This window comes from Cyanistes caeruleus, chromosome 1 (genome assembly GCF_971803275.1).
Source record: "Cyanistes caeruleus chromosome 1, bCyaCae1.hap1.1, whole genome shotgun sequence".
NCBI classification, from domain to species: domain Eukaryota; kingdom Metazoa; phylum Chordata; class Aves; order Passeriformes; family Paridae; genus Cyanistes; species Cyanistes caeruleus.
The window spans coordinates 21177425-21190178 of NC_141701.1; the positions used below are offsets into that span (position 1 = coordinate 21177425).

Consider the following 12754-nt stretch of genomic DNA (forward strand, 5'->3'; position numbering starts at 1 on the left):
CCACTGGCCAGTTCCTCCTCACTTTACAGTTCTTGTAGCTTGTATAATCTCTGTTTTCTCTAATACCTACTCATATTGTATCATGCTGGGTGGTTTAGCAGAGTCTAGGTAAATAACATTTCCTTTGCCCAGTAAAATCCTTTTATCAAAAGCAGATATTGGCTAAGCTGAATGCATCTGTTTCATCAAGATATGGGCTTGTATTCTCTTCCTCTGTCTATTCATCCCTTAAAATCTGACTTTATGCCTTTTATGCTACATAGACCAGAAAAAGGGACCCATATTTGTGACCATTACTTACAGTCCTTTGATTAGAGACAGCCTGAAGTAGAAATATTTGTTAGAAGAACTTGCTGCCAGACTTACTGTTTAATTTGCCAACTCTTTCATTATTTGATTCTTAGACACAGATCATCTGGTCTTTTGATTCAAACACATTAAAAGTCTTCAAATATTATTCCATTGGAAATTGTCATCCCCATATTCTGATTAGCTACCCTATCCTTGCCCCACTGTTCATTGTCCTGCTGTATCACAGATTGAGATGGATTAAATTTCTTTTGGGACTGTACCCAGATCACCTTTAACTTGGATGTCATCCTTTCTCTACATAATAACTCCTCTCTGTCTTTGTTCTTGTCTTGCTGGGGTGGCTTGCAGCACTTAAGTACTTGGGTGAGTTCCATTTGCAAAGTTAACATTGTTTTGGGGCAGTTCTTATTCAGTACATTTCAAAAATTTCAATTTGTTTTTCACCAGTTTTGGGTAACATTTCATCAAATTCAGCATTAATAAAATTTCACTCTCCTGTTTGAATCTTCCTGAAGCAGATAAAACATGCAGCTGTAACACCTTGCACAGCCCCAGAGAGCACAGGGCTTTGATCTCTGGCCCCATGATGACTGTGCAGGGACCAGGGCAGGGAAGGAGAAGGACAGTGAAGGAACAAACAGGTGCCACTTAAGGCCTGATAGGGTCTGTGACCACCTGGGAGAGGAGGCTGAGCAGGACTGGGTGACAGCAATGCTCAGAATCAGTGAGTCAGGAGCAGAGATTCTTGCATCTGTCTGTATTTGTCTTGTCTTTGCATCCTCTTAAAAAGTGGATGCATTTGTAGCCTAGAAGCCATCCTCAAACTGGGGTGGCATTCATCTGAGAAAAAAACAGGGCACACCATCTGGAAAATGCTGCTCTTGACAACACTGATGAGGGGAAGGAGGCAAGGTCTGGATCTGCAGTGTCCAGCCATGGCTTGTCATCTGGCTTACTGAAGTTATGTCCCTCTCATGTCAGTGACAGCTTCACTTTTGCTCTGGTTTGTTTTGTTTTGATGAGTTTGGTTGCTGGGATTTAACACAACTGGGCGACTGTCCCACTCAGAGATAGTGTGGGAAAGCAGCCATAGTTTTCACTCTCTAGGAGGAGTCCGGGGACATCCGTTGTGCCTGGATGGGGTCATCTCTACCAGGAACAGGAAGGTACTTCATGCAGTGAAGCCTTCCACTCAAAGGACAACATAGTTCTGAATTCCTGTTAAAGACAGATAGAGGCCATAGATGCAGCAATATTGGTAACTGGATCTTACAGAATTTGGCTGTTCCTAGGTTGTTTTTGTTTTATTCTTGGGGTATTTCTACATGTTTCTGGCAGGCCGCTGTCAGCTCTGTCTTATTTGTTCTCTGCAGCAACCAAATATTGTCTTAAGTGTTGCTGCCTTCTTCACTCAGTTTTGTTGGATTTTTCCTTCCTGTGTAAACCACACTCACCTGGTTTCCAGTCAATTCAAACTGGGGCAGAGTGAGCTCGTACCTGCCTGTGAAAAACCACGTGTGCATGCACACCCATGGAGTCAAGTAAGTCAACAGAAAGACTGACTGAAATGATTTGTGGGAATTTGCCTTTATATTCCAGTTCACTTAAAGCACTGATGGGCTCAGAGCACATCTGCCTGTTTATCTGTGGGGTCCAGCCATGGAGCTGCCTTACATGCGAGATCACATTTACGTGGGGACAGTGTGCCATAGTATCAGGTCTGGTTTCAGGAGAGACACAAAATACCATCTGGAGACTGGAAAGGTCTCAAACATTTGGCTTAGTGTCCAGAGTCCTAATACACTCCATGTTTGTCATCACCTGTGGGGAATGAGTGGAAGATGATTAGAGAGAGGGTGTTCTGCTCCCATTTGCCCATAGATTGACAGCTTTTGGTTTTGTTGCTGCCATGGATGCCTGGCCATGCAGTAATCACTCCTGCTGCTCTGTGCCTTCCTCTTGTTGCAGTGCCAGGCTGCAGAGCCTGTGGTATGAAAATTTGTGCCTTTGGGCAATTGCAGTGAGCTTGCACTGCATGTGTGTGCCTAACTGGGGTCCACACATCCATCCTTCTCACAGCAGGGCCAGGGACACAGGCAGGCACCAGCAGCAGGGGCTGGAAAAGGCAAAAGTGAGAAATGGGATGTCTGAGGGATGGAGTTGGCCACTGCTGTTGGAGTTGCTGATCAGGCGTGACCAGGTCCTTCCTCTCTGCTTGGACAAAGTGGGTGCTGAAGCAGTAGGGATGGTCTGTGTCCTAGCACAATAGTTTATCTGGCTCCTACTCCTGTGTTTAGGAAATGTATGACAAATTTATCACAGCTTACCTTTTGGATATCAAGGGGAGAAAGGGGAGAAGTGTATGTGATTAAGGAAAGGGCAAAGACACTTGGTGTAAGCCAGAAAACAGTTGCCAAAAATGCTTTCATTCCTATCTCTTCAGCAGGTACTGACACCAGGAAACCTTTCCATATTATCTGTAGAGGAAGAAGTTAAGGAAGCACCTGCCAGAGATGCCGTATAACAATGTGTGCAAGGACAGCATGTTGCATTCCAAAAGCAAAACTCCAGAGCATTCTGAACTGACCTTTTGTTCCATTCTGACCCCTGCCTGCCCAATGATAAAAAGCCAGGCAAAGCTGGCAATTCAGACTTTACTCATCTAGCACTGAGGAGCAGAGACTGGGTGCTGGGGAAGTGCTGGGTAACTGGGAGGGACACAGAAATGTCCAGGTTAGGATTGGCCGAGAATTGAGGCAGAATGAGTTGTTTACTGTGTCCCAGTTCAGCCCAGGGAAGATGTTCCTCAAGATAGTGTCTGGGTGGCAACCTGGAGCTGGGTGAGGAGGAGGCTGGCAGTGACCATCGCAGCCCAAAGGCCCCACGTCCCCCAGGTTCCTCTGGGGAAGATGTGTGGGCAGAAACCCCCTTTGCAAGGGTGTACACAGGCACCATCTGGGCTCCTGGGAGTGGGCAGCAAAACCCCACCACCCCCTGGAGATGAAAACAGGTTTCCAATGCCAAGGGATTATATGAGCTGAGGGCTTCAGAGCCATGGGAAGCACTGGTACAGCTGTGTCTCCATGAAGGAAGGATAACATCATGCTGTCATTCCTGAAGGTGGGCAGTGAAACACCATGTCAAGGGTCTGCTGAAATTCACTTTTTTATAAATTGGGCTATTCACAAACTGGAATATTTTACAGAAGTGTGATACAGTATTTCCATGTGGAACTGCAGGCTGCTGGCTGGTGATTTGCTATTACAAATTAAATACCAGCAGCTACTCAGACAGGATAAACTACCCAGAAAGGGACAGCAGCAACTCAGGGAAAGGGGGAAGAAAAAGAGGGAGTGAAAGCACATGAAAAGAAAAGTAAGAAAAAACAAAAAACATTTGAAATTTGCCAGATGTGATTAGCACTGCAATGAAATTTTTAAAAACTGGAAAAGTTCCTTTCAACGTATGTGGGACTAAAATACATATGACTGAATTCCTGTTACTGATTTCTCTTCCCTACTCCTTATTGGTGAAAGATTTCTTTGGGAGGAAATGGGTATTTCTATCTTGTTTCTTTGTTTTTTTGCACCGCTATCACTGTGTGCACGGTTGGTTTCCACGATGCTGTCAGGCACTTGGGCTCTGATCCAGCAAATACTTAAGCACACGTGTAACATCCCAGCCAGCGTAAGGTTATCCATGTGCTTAGATGACTTTGGGTCAGGATCTTAATATCTCTGCAGCTCAGATGTGACTTCCACACAGTGAGGAAGAGACACAGGAGAGCCAGACATTTAGAAAATGTTTTCCTGAGACCACAGAGATCCTTGCAAGAGGACTTAGGCGGTAATTCGCTACCTGAAATATTATTTTGGTCTGGATGAAAAATTGGTAAACCAATAATTCTCTAAAAAGTGCTGCTTTCAGGCATTGCAAACAATCAGCAAATTCAGTCCAAATGAGCTAGGTTAGGTTAGACTGTACAAATATCAGAGTTTGAGAGGAGAGGGGTGGTCTGTGCTTCCCAGCCAAACAGGCCCCAAGGATGAGGGAGGGTGACCACCAGCAGGACAAGCGATGGTGGCCCCTCCTGCCCACACGGGTTTTTGCTGAAGTGCCAGTGCAGATGAAGACCTTTGTTTCCAAATATCCTTGGCTTGTTTTAAAATGCCCTAAATGCTTCCTTTGATCCGAAGTGCATTTTTTTTCCCCTGCATGTTGCCACCTAATCAATTCTTGTTTGATCCAAATTACTTGTCCTTGTTTTCTTTCAGTTTGGCCCCTAGATAAGGACACACAACTCAAGTGCATAAATTAATGGAAAAGCATCCACATTCAGCAGCAAAGTCTGTCTTGACTGGTCCCTTAGGAGGTACTGACTGTGATTGCTAGATGAGGGGATTTTTTTTCCAGCTAAGAATATTTCATTTTTTATCTAGTCTCTTAAGTTTTTGAGCTGGTCTCCTGGTGTTTCTGTGCCAGTGAGATGGGATTCCGATCCAGCACACTTGCTGCTGCTCAGAGGCTAAATGACTGTTGTGGTAGCCAGCCTCAACTCCTCTCACTCTCCTGGCTGTGGTTTAGGGAAGAGCAGAGGCTTGAGGTCCTTCACAACAGGAGGAAAGGGATGAGGCCACCATCCTGGGGGAGAGGTTTGCTGCTGCTGGCTCCAGTGCGCTATGACATCTGATCCATGGGCCAAGAAATGGGTTCTGGCTCCTTTTAGCTGCTGGAGTAGATGCTGTCCCGGAAGATGTGCAAGGTGGCAGAACATGAGTTTTATCTTACTCATGGTTCAAGACATTTTCCCATCTAAAATGAAGGTGAGGGAGTTTTGCAGAGTGAAGGTGAGGGCACTGCAAGGGAAATCCAGGAGAATAAGTTGAGAAATGAGAGGATGTAGAGGCATTGGCATAGGGGAGGAGATGCAGGAGACATGCACAAGCCCCAAAAGTGATCAATTCCTATGAGGAAGCAGGTGCAAGGAAAACCTCTAAAAGAAGCTGTTGCACACCTCAGCAGTAAAAACAATCAGTGCAATACTGCCTAAGGATAGATGATGGCATTGTTTAGGCTCAAGTGCCAGAAAAGTTGTTGCAGACCGAGTGATCCTTTCTACAGAATATGTCACAAAAAGGCAAATCACACTGCAAGAGCTTTTCCCACCCCTCAGCAGCAGCTGTCAGAGGCCTTTGTTGGGACCAGATCCTCTCTGCTGACACTCACACCCTCGCAGAGTCTCCCTTCTCATCTTAAAGAACGGCGCTGGGGGCATCCCCAAAGCCACTGGTGCAGTACAGGAAACAAAACTGCTGCTTTGGAAAGCAGAATCTTTCACCCTCCCTGGGAAGGAATTAGTGGCAGTAAAGAGTCATGACAGATATATGGAGAGAGTAGGATCTTCTTACAGTGCTGCATTCCTGGGAAACTGTCTTCCACCTGATTTGACTCAAACAATAACTCTTTCACTGAGCCACCATCAGTGAACAGGGTGGGCTGAACCACTTTCTCTTCTTGTTTTTGTTTCAAAACACCCTGTGCTAGTAGTGCCATGACAGATGTATCAAAACTAAAATGTCTTTTCCTGTGGGTTTTTTCCATGTTGTTTTTCTACAAGAGCAAAAGTCAACATGACAAGTTTGCTGAGCCCTGTTTCTGTCTCCTTTTTATCTATGTAACCAATGCCAATGGAAACATTAGCCACTCTTTCAAACAGCAAGCTGCAGAGGCTAACAAAACACATGTGGTTTGTTCTTTATATTTATTACATCAAAATCGTGCCTAGTGCCTTTTTCCTTCCTTTTATTTTTAAAAACAGTAAAAAGTAGTGGACATTTGAGGGAAGATTCCAAGATGAAACACTTTCTAAGTGTTGTTTTGATAAGAGGAAAGCCAAGAGTAGATTTGCAGCTGCTTGCATGGATGTGGCTCCTTCCTGAGAGCGGGGATTGACGCCAGGGAAGATCTAGTCTTGTGGGTTCAAAGATCAACCCATATAGAGTTTCTGCTCCCTGCATGTCTTCCATTTTATGGGCAAACAAATGTTATCTATTGTTAGCTCTGTGGAGACAAAAGAAGTGCAGGGGGGAAAGCTGGATGGTGCCCTACCTTGTAGTACTGCATTTGTGTGTAAGTTATCACACAGGTCCTGATGCATGTCTGCCCTAGGTTTAGGTATTTGAGACATCTGTGTGTGTTTTATGACACATGACACACTTTGCTGCAGTCAGTGAAGTTTTGGCAGATTGTCCATCACCCAAGGATGAAGGAGCCAACCCCCATTCCCTCCATGGGCCCCAGACTCAGAGGGGTGGGAGGGCCAGAGGTGGTCCCAAATGCATGACAGAAACGTCTCCCCAAGAGGCATCATGTTCTTGTACCAGGAGGAGGAGTGCCTTCTTATCATGGTTCCAGATGGATGCAGTGCCTTTGTTTCTCAGCAGGCTTCAGATTATAAATTGCAGAATGTTAAGGGTAGGAAGGAACCCCAAAGATCATCCACTGCTGACTCATATTCAACCTTCCATCTACCAGGACCCCCAGGTCCCTTTCTCTGGTGCTGCTTCCCAGCCTCTCCTTCCCCATTCTGTCTGTACATCCTGGGTTGCCCTATCCTGGTACAGAATCCTACACTTTTCCTTGTTGCACTCCAAGTTGATGATTGTTCATCATTTCTTATTTCTCCTCGAATTTTCTCCTTTTGATGCAGCCCAGGAATCAGTTGGCTTTCTGGACTGCCAGCTAAAACTGAACTCGCTGAACTAAACTAATCTAAACTAAACTAAATAAAACAAAACACTTTTAAAAGCCCCAAGCTTTCTGAACTAAACTGAACTAAACTAAACTAAACTAAACTAAACTAAACTAAACTAAACTAAACTAAACTAAACTAAACTACTCTAAGCTTTCTAGTCTGCCAGTTCATTTTGACTTCTTCATCAGCCATCACTCACAAGTCCTTCTCTGCATAAAATATCTATTTGGTATTTTTCCTGTTAGTACCCATGTCTCATTGCTTTGAACTCACTTGGTTGATTGAAACTATAGAGGAAGCTGTTTTTATGCTGGAGGTTTTATCATGGAAAAGTTAATTCAGGGAATATAGGTTTTCCTGCCACTTCTAGCAGGATACCTCAGCTCTCTGAGGGACAGATGCCGTCCAGTTGCTTTCATTTCTGCATCTGTCTGCATGGTGTAAGGTCTCCCTTGACCCTGGTCCTGGAAAGCTTTGACAGTCACACCAAGCACTGCAGAGAAGTAGGGATTTCAGTCAGCAATTCAGAAAATCTCCCTGTGGAGGAGCCACATCACTGGGGAGGTGCGGGAAAAGCTCTGCCAAGCCTTGGGAACTGGGAACATCCAACCCTACACTGCCATTATCATATGTTCTTCAGAGCATTTTTTTCACTTAGCACCTTTCAGCTGGATGAAAATTATAACCCTCTCAACATATAATTAGTACCCCCTTATAAACACTGTGCATGGTTTAAAAACTCCTCCAAGCTCTTGTACTGCAGCAGAAATATCCTGTAAAGGTGAGTGAAAAGGGCTATCTTTATGCTGGAGGATGAAGCTCTGCATACCCATGTGTCTGCAGGCGTGGAGGACCAGACTTACACAGGAGCAGAGCAGGTCCTTGAGGGTCTGTGAGAGTTGGGGTTCTCCAGCCTGGAGAAGAGAAGGATCTGGGGAGGCTGTAGAACAGCCTTGCAGTACCCAAAGGGGTTTAGAAGAAAGATGGTGAGGGACTTGTTACAAAGGCATGTAATGACAGGGCAAGGGGTAGTGGCTTTAAACTGAAAGAGTGCAGGCTGAGATTAGATATTAGGAAGAACTTATTCTCTGTGGGGGTGGTGAGACACTGAAATAGGTTGCCCAGAGAAGTGGCTGGTGTTCCATTGCTGGAAGTGTTCAAGGCCAGGTTGGCTGGGGCTTTGGGCAACCTGATCTAGTGAAAGGTGTCCCTGCCCATGGCACAGGGATTGAAAGCAGGTGCACTCTAAGGTCCCTTTGAACCAGAACCATTCTATGATTCTATGATCCTGCCTGGCTGTCTCTGCCAGCTCTTTAGGGAACCAGCAAAATGGTTTTCTTGAATGTTTTGTGACCATCAAAATGCCTGTGTTGTGCCTGTGTTCCCCTTGTGTGAAGAGGCTTTTATAAGAATTAAGAACCATTAAAATCTCTCAGGTGCATGCATTTTTGTCAGACCAATAGAAAGGAATGCACTACACAGTGTTGAGAGATATCTTTTTAAACTGCAAACCCAAACTTTATGTAGTATTGTACAAACATTGCCATTAAGTGAAAGAATACATCTGTAAGTTATGATACAATTTTATTGGTGGGTGTTGACATGAAGTTTCAGCCTTCTATATTGGATTAATATGTGGGATTATGTGCAACACATGCAGTAATCAGTGGGGTTTTTTTAATTCATCACATTATTCTTGTTTTGTTAAACAGTCACAGGTTTCCTAGCTAATTATGAATATCTTCTTTTTATGGCATGAGTTTTAGACAGTGGAGACTGCCTTATTCTATTGTAATAACTCTGAGCCCTCTTCACTGCTTTGCCCTGAGGCTCAGGGGGCAGCTCAGGATCCCAAAGGGCTTTGCCCCCTGATACCAGCTGCCCAAGAAATCCCCAGTGCAGTTCTGGTGATGGAGAGGCTGCTGATGAACTGTGTGGGAGATGCCCTGCTCACTGAATGCTGTGTAAACCAGAATTGGGTGTTGCTGATCCCAGGCTCACAGAATGATTAGAAGGGACCACTGAAGGTCACCTAGTTCAATTTCCCTGCTCAAGCAGGGTTCCCCAGAGCACATTACTCAGGATTGCATCCAAAAAGCTTTTGAATAGCTCCAGAGAAGGAGACTCCACAGTCCTTCTGTGCAGCCTGTTGCAGTGCTCTGTCACCCTCAAAGTAAAGAAGCTTTTCCTCCTGTTCAGGTGGAACTTTCTATGCACCAATTTCTGCCATTGCCTCTTGCAATTGGCTTGCCACAACCCTCTGAGATCCGCTGTTCAGTTTTCTTTCCACCTCACTGTCCACTCCTCCAAACCCGACGAACTCAGAAGTATTTTCTTGTTGCTCTTTGTCTTTCCTCCCTGCTTCTCACAGGTGAAAGTCTTTCCCTTCTCCAGCATCTTCTGTGTCCTACTCCTGGTGTATGCATGTACATGCAGGGCTCTGGTAAGGTGGAGAGGGAGAAAAAAAGGCAATCTGGAGGAAGGAGTGGATTTTAGCTAGAGTTACAAGGAAAATGGAGACACTGGTGTTGCGTCTCTTCCTGCAGGACAAGGCTGCACAGGTGAATCAGAATCAGAGCTGTGCTGCTTTGTCCCCCTTCCCGTGGTGTTTTGCTGGGAGCAGCTGGAGAAGCATCAGGAGCATCAGGTGCAGGCTAGCAGAGGGAGCAGGTACCGAGGCTAGAGGACAGGAGGCCGATCTGGGGACCAGCCCTGCACGGCTGCTGCCTCGCCCCCAGTCTGGGCAAACGCGGCTGACCAAGCATCTGTCTCTGCGGCTATGAATAAAACTTCAGCTGTGTGTCATTTAGAAAGACCCTAATTTTAGCTAGGTGCCCCGGCATCCTCGGAGGGCAGCTCTTGCGCCCCTTTGCTTGGGCAAACCAGGTGTAGAATGTCTTTTTTCTCTGCCGGAGCCTGGGGAGGCGGGAGGGAGAGCGAGGCGGCGATGGGACGAGCCCGCGGTGTTCGGGCCGTCCGGGCGCTCCAGCGTGGCGCAGTGTGACAGATGACCTATTGAAATAATTTGGGAGCAGGGCTGGCGTTGCCAGGACAACCAGCGCTCGCGGGCCATGTGACGGCCGCCTTGACGTCACGGGGGGCCGAGCCTGCGGCCCCGGCCGCGCACCAAAGGCAGGGAGCCCGCTGGATGCTGGAGACATCCCCGCCGCCGCTCATCCTCGGGGCTGCCGGAGCATGGACTATTAAAAACTTGCCTTTCTGCACTGCGAGGTAACCGCTTGCTTTATGTTCTCATCAGGTTTGGATTATTTTCCTTTTTTTTTTTTTTTTTATTTAAAAAAAAAATAATAGACTAGAAAGCAGCTTGTATCCGTGACTGATTTTTTTTTTTTTTTCTTTTTTTCCACTTGTTTGTTTTGGCTGGAAGTTTGCCTTGATGAACAAGCCCAGCGCTATCAGATAAATGCAAAGCAGCTTCCAGTTACTAATTCTGTGTGTAGACGGCAAAACGGAGTTAAATATAGATTAATGATCCATGAAAGGAGAATAAAATGATATCGTTCTCATTTGACACTTTAGGAATATAAATGAATGTGAGTAAGCCTAGGCTAATGCGTTCGGGAGTTAAAAGAAATGATGTTTAGGCATTGTGTTTTTATACCGCTGCTGGAATTTGTAGTTTTTTTAATGCTGCCCGGTTCAGTCGGGTTTGTACCCAGTGTGTCCAGCGAGGGGGAAGCCAGCGGTCAATGCAGCCGGGAACAGCTCAAGATCCAACTCTCAAAGTTGGAGCATTTAAATCATCTTTGTTCAGCGGAGTCCCCGCACCCGGCGCGCTCCCCGGGCTTTCTGCCCCTCTCCGGGGGCACGCGGCGCCCTCGGTGTTTACAGAGGAAAGAATCGAAACCTTCCTGAAAAACTATCTCAAATATGCCAAGAGAGCAGCACTGCCGTAACACAGGCTTTCACCCATTTTCTCACAAGCACACACACAGGGCTTGTTTTTTCTCTCTTTTTATTTTTTTTTTTTTCTGTTGTGCATTGAGAGCAGCTAGAATAGCTAAAAAAAGAACTGCAGCATGAGCAGCATGAATTTTCAATCACCACAGTGATTGAAAAATGAAATGCTATTTGTGTCTTTTTGTAAAAACAAGAGGGAGTTTGAGTCTGTTTCTCCATTGCACTTACTCCGAGGTGGCTGTTGTGGGGAGGGATATCCCAGAGCTCCTGAAGTTTAGTGCCACAGGCTGAGTTTGTTTGTGTGGGAACATATAGATTTGTTTTAAGAACAGATTACAGCTGAAGCATCATGTGCGTTGTTTCCTGGAAAAGTGTGTTAGATCTTTCTTATCTTCTCTAATTATATACTCCTGTTCCCTTCCCCTCAAAGTTCAAAGGGTTTATCAATAATGGTAATGATTCTCTAAAGCAGCTGTTGGTCTAAAATGATGTAGAAGTACAAAACAATTTAAAACATAAAGCAGTAAAAGATTTTTTTAAAAATCTATAAAAATTATCCTAATATTATCAAATGCAGCATAAGTAATTGTTTCAGAAAGAGAGCCAAGACAGGCGTTAAAACTGAAGGCACTTCTCTAAGGAAGTTATTGCTTAGTGCTCTGGATTTCACTGCATTTGGCATTCTTAGCAGGGAACAAGGATAAATGTATCAGAAATGTCTAAACCGTTTCACTTGGTGTTATCTCACCAGTTCTTTCCAGTTCACCTCTTATGCCCTAAAACATCATTGCTGGGGGGCTGAAATATTTCAAATTGTCTTTATAAAATTCTCCACCCGATGCCACTGCACCAGTGCCTGAGGAATCTCGATTGCCTGGCTCCTCACAGGTGAGTTTTGCCCAGGTTTTCAGGAGCCTTGCAGCGTTGGAGGTGTTGGCACCCCACGTGCAGCCTGGCCACGGGGAGTGCGTGGGCTCCTGGCATCCCTGCCTGGGCAACCCACCTGGGCACAGCTGCTCCCCAGCTGCTGTGGGGAGTTGTGTTTCAGCCCATGGCAGTCCATCCCCCTCTGTCTGCGTGTGACTTCCCCAGAGAGGGCTAGGAGGAGGACAGGAGGTGGTTTATACAGCCCACCACCCTCTGAGGTCTGCCTGTTCACCAGCTGATACTGCTGGGGTAAATCTGCAGAGGGACCAAGGAGTATGGGGACAGATTTGAGCTGAGTGGCACCTGCCATTCAAGAGAAGTTATTCACCCTCATGTCTGCAGGATTTGACTCCATGTGTAGCTGCCGTCACCTCCCAGATTTGGCTTGAGTGATGATGCTTAGTGTGGGCTGAGGCTTATGCTCATTCATTTAGGCTTGAATACAGTGTCCTATAGCCTTTGATGCCTTGAAGCCACCTGAAAAGGGAAAAATAATTGATGCAACTTTTGCTCAGGAGCTACTTATTAGAAATACCTTCCTTATCTCCAGATGGAATAGACTTATCTTTCTTCAGTGATACTGAGGTAGTCTTGAAAAGGCTCTAACTTGACCTTAAAGTGAAGAATGATAAACTGCTTTATATTTTAGCAGAAGGGTCCTGTCCATGCTGTGGTCTGAGAGGCAGTATTGTAGGGGAAGTTGGTAAGTGCCACTGAGGTTGCACAGAGGTGCATCCTGCCTGGCAGAGTGACAGCTCTGTCCCCTCCTGATGAGTCTCTGGGGGCTTTGGGCATCCCATCGCCAGGCTCCACCCATTTTGCCCCAGAGATGGGAATGAG

At 45.8% G+C, this 12754-nt stretch overlaps 1 protein-coding gene across 2 annotated transcripts in view; it reads left to right on the forward strand.

The window, feature by feature from the left end:
- Positions 1 to 9992: 9992 nt before the first annotated feature.
- The window catches only part of NCALD (neurocalcin delta), a 58059-nt gene continuing 55297 nt past the window's right edge, over positions 9993 to 12754 (forward strand). Inside the window, exon 1 of one of the 2 annotated variants that reach the window (XM_023920694.2) lies at positions 9993 to 10297. The gene's annotated coding sequence lies outside the window, so the exon portion shown is untranslated. Of the gene's footprint in view, positions 10326 to 12754 lie in introns of both variants that reach the window. The other variant, XM_086881386.1, reaches the window with a different exon arrangement.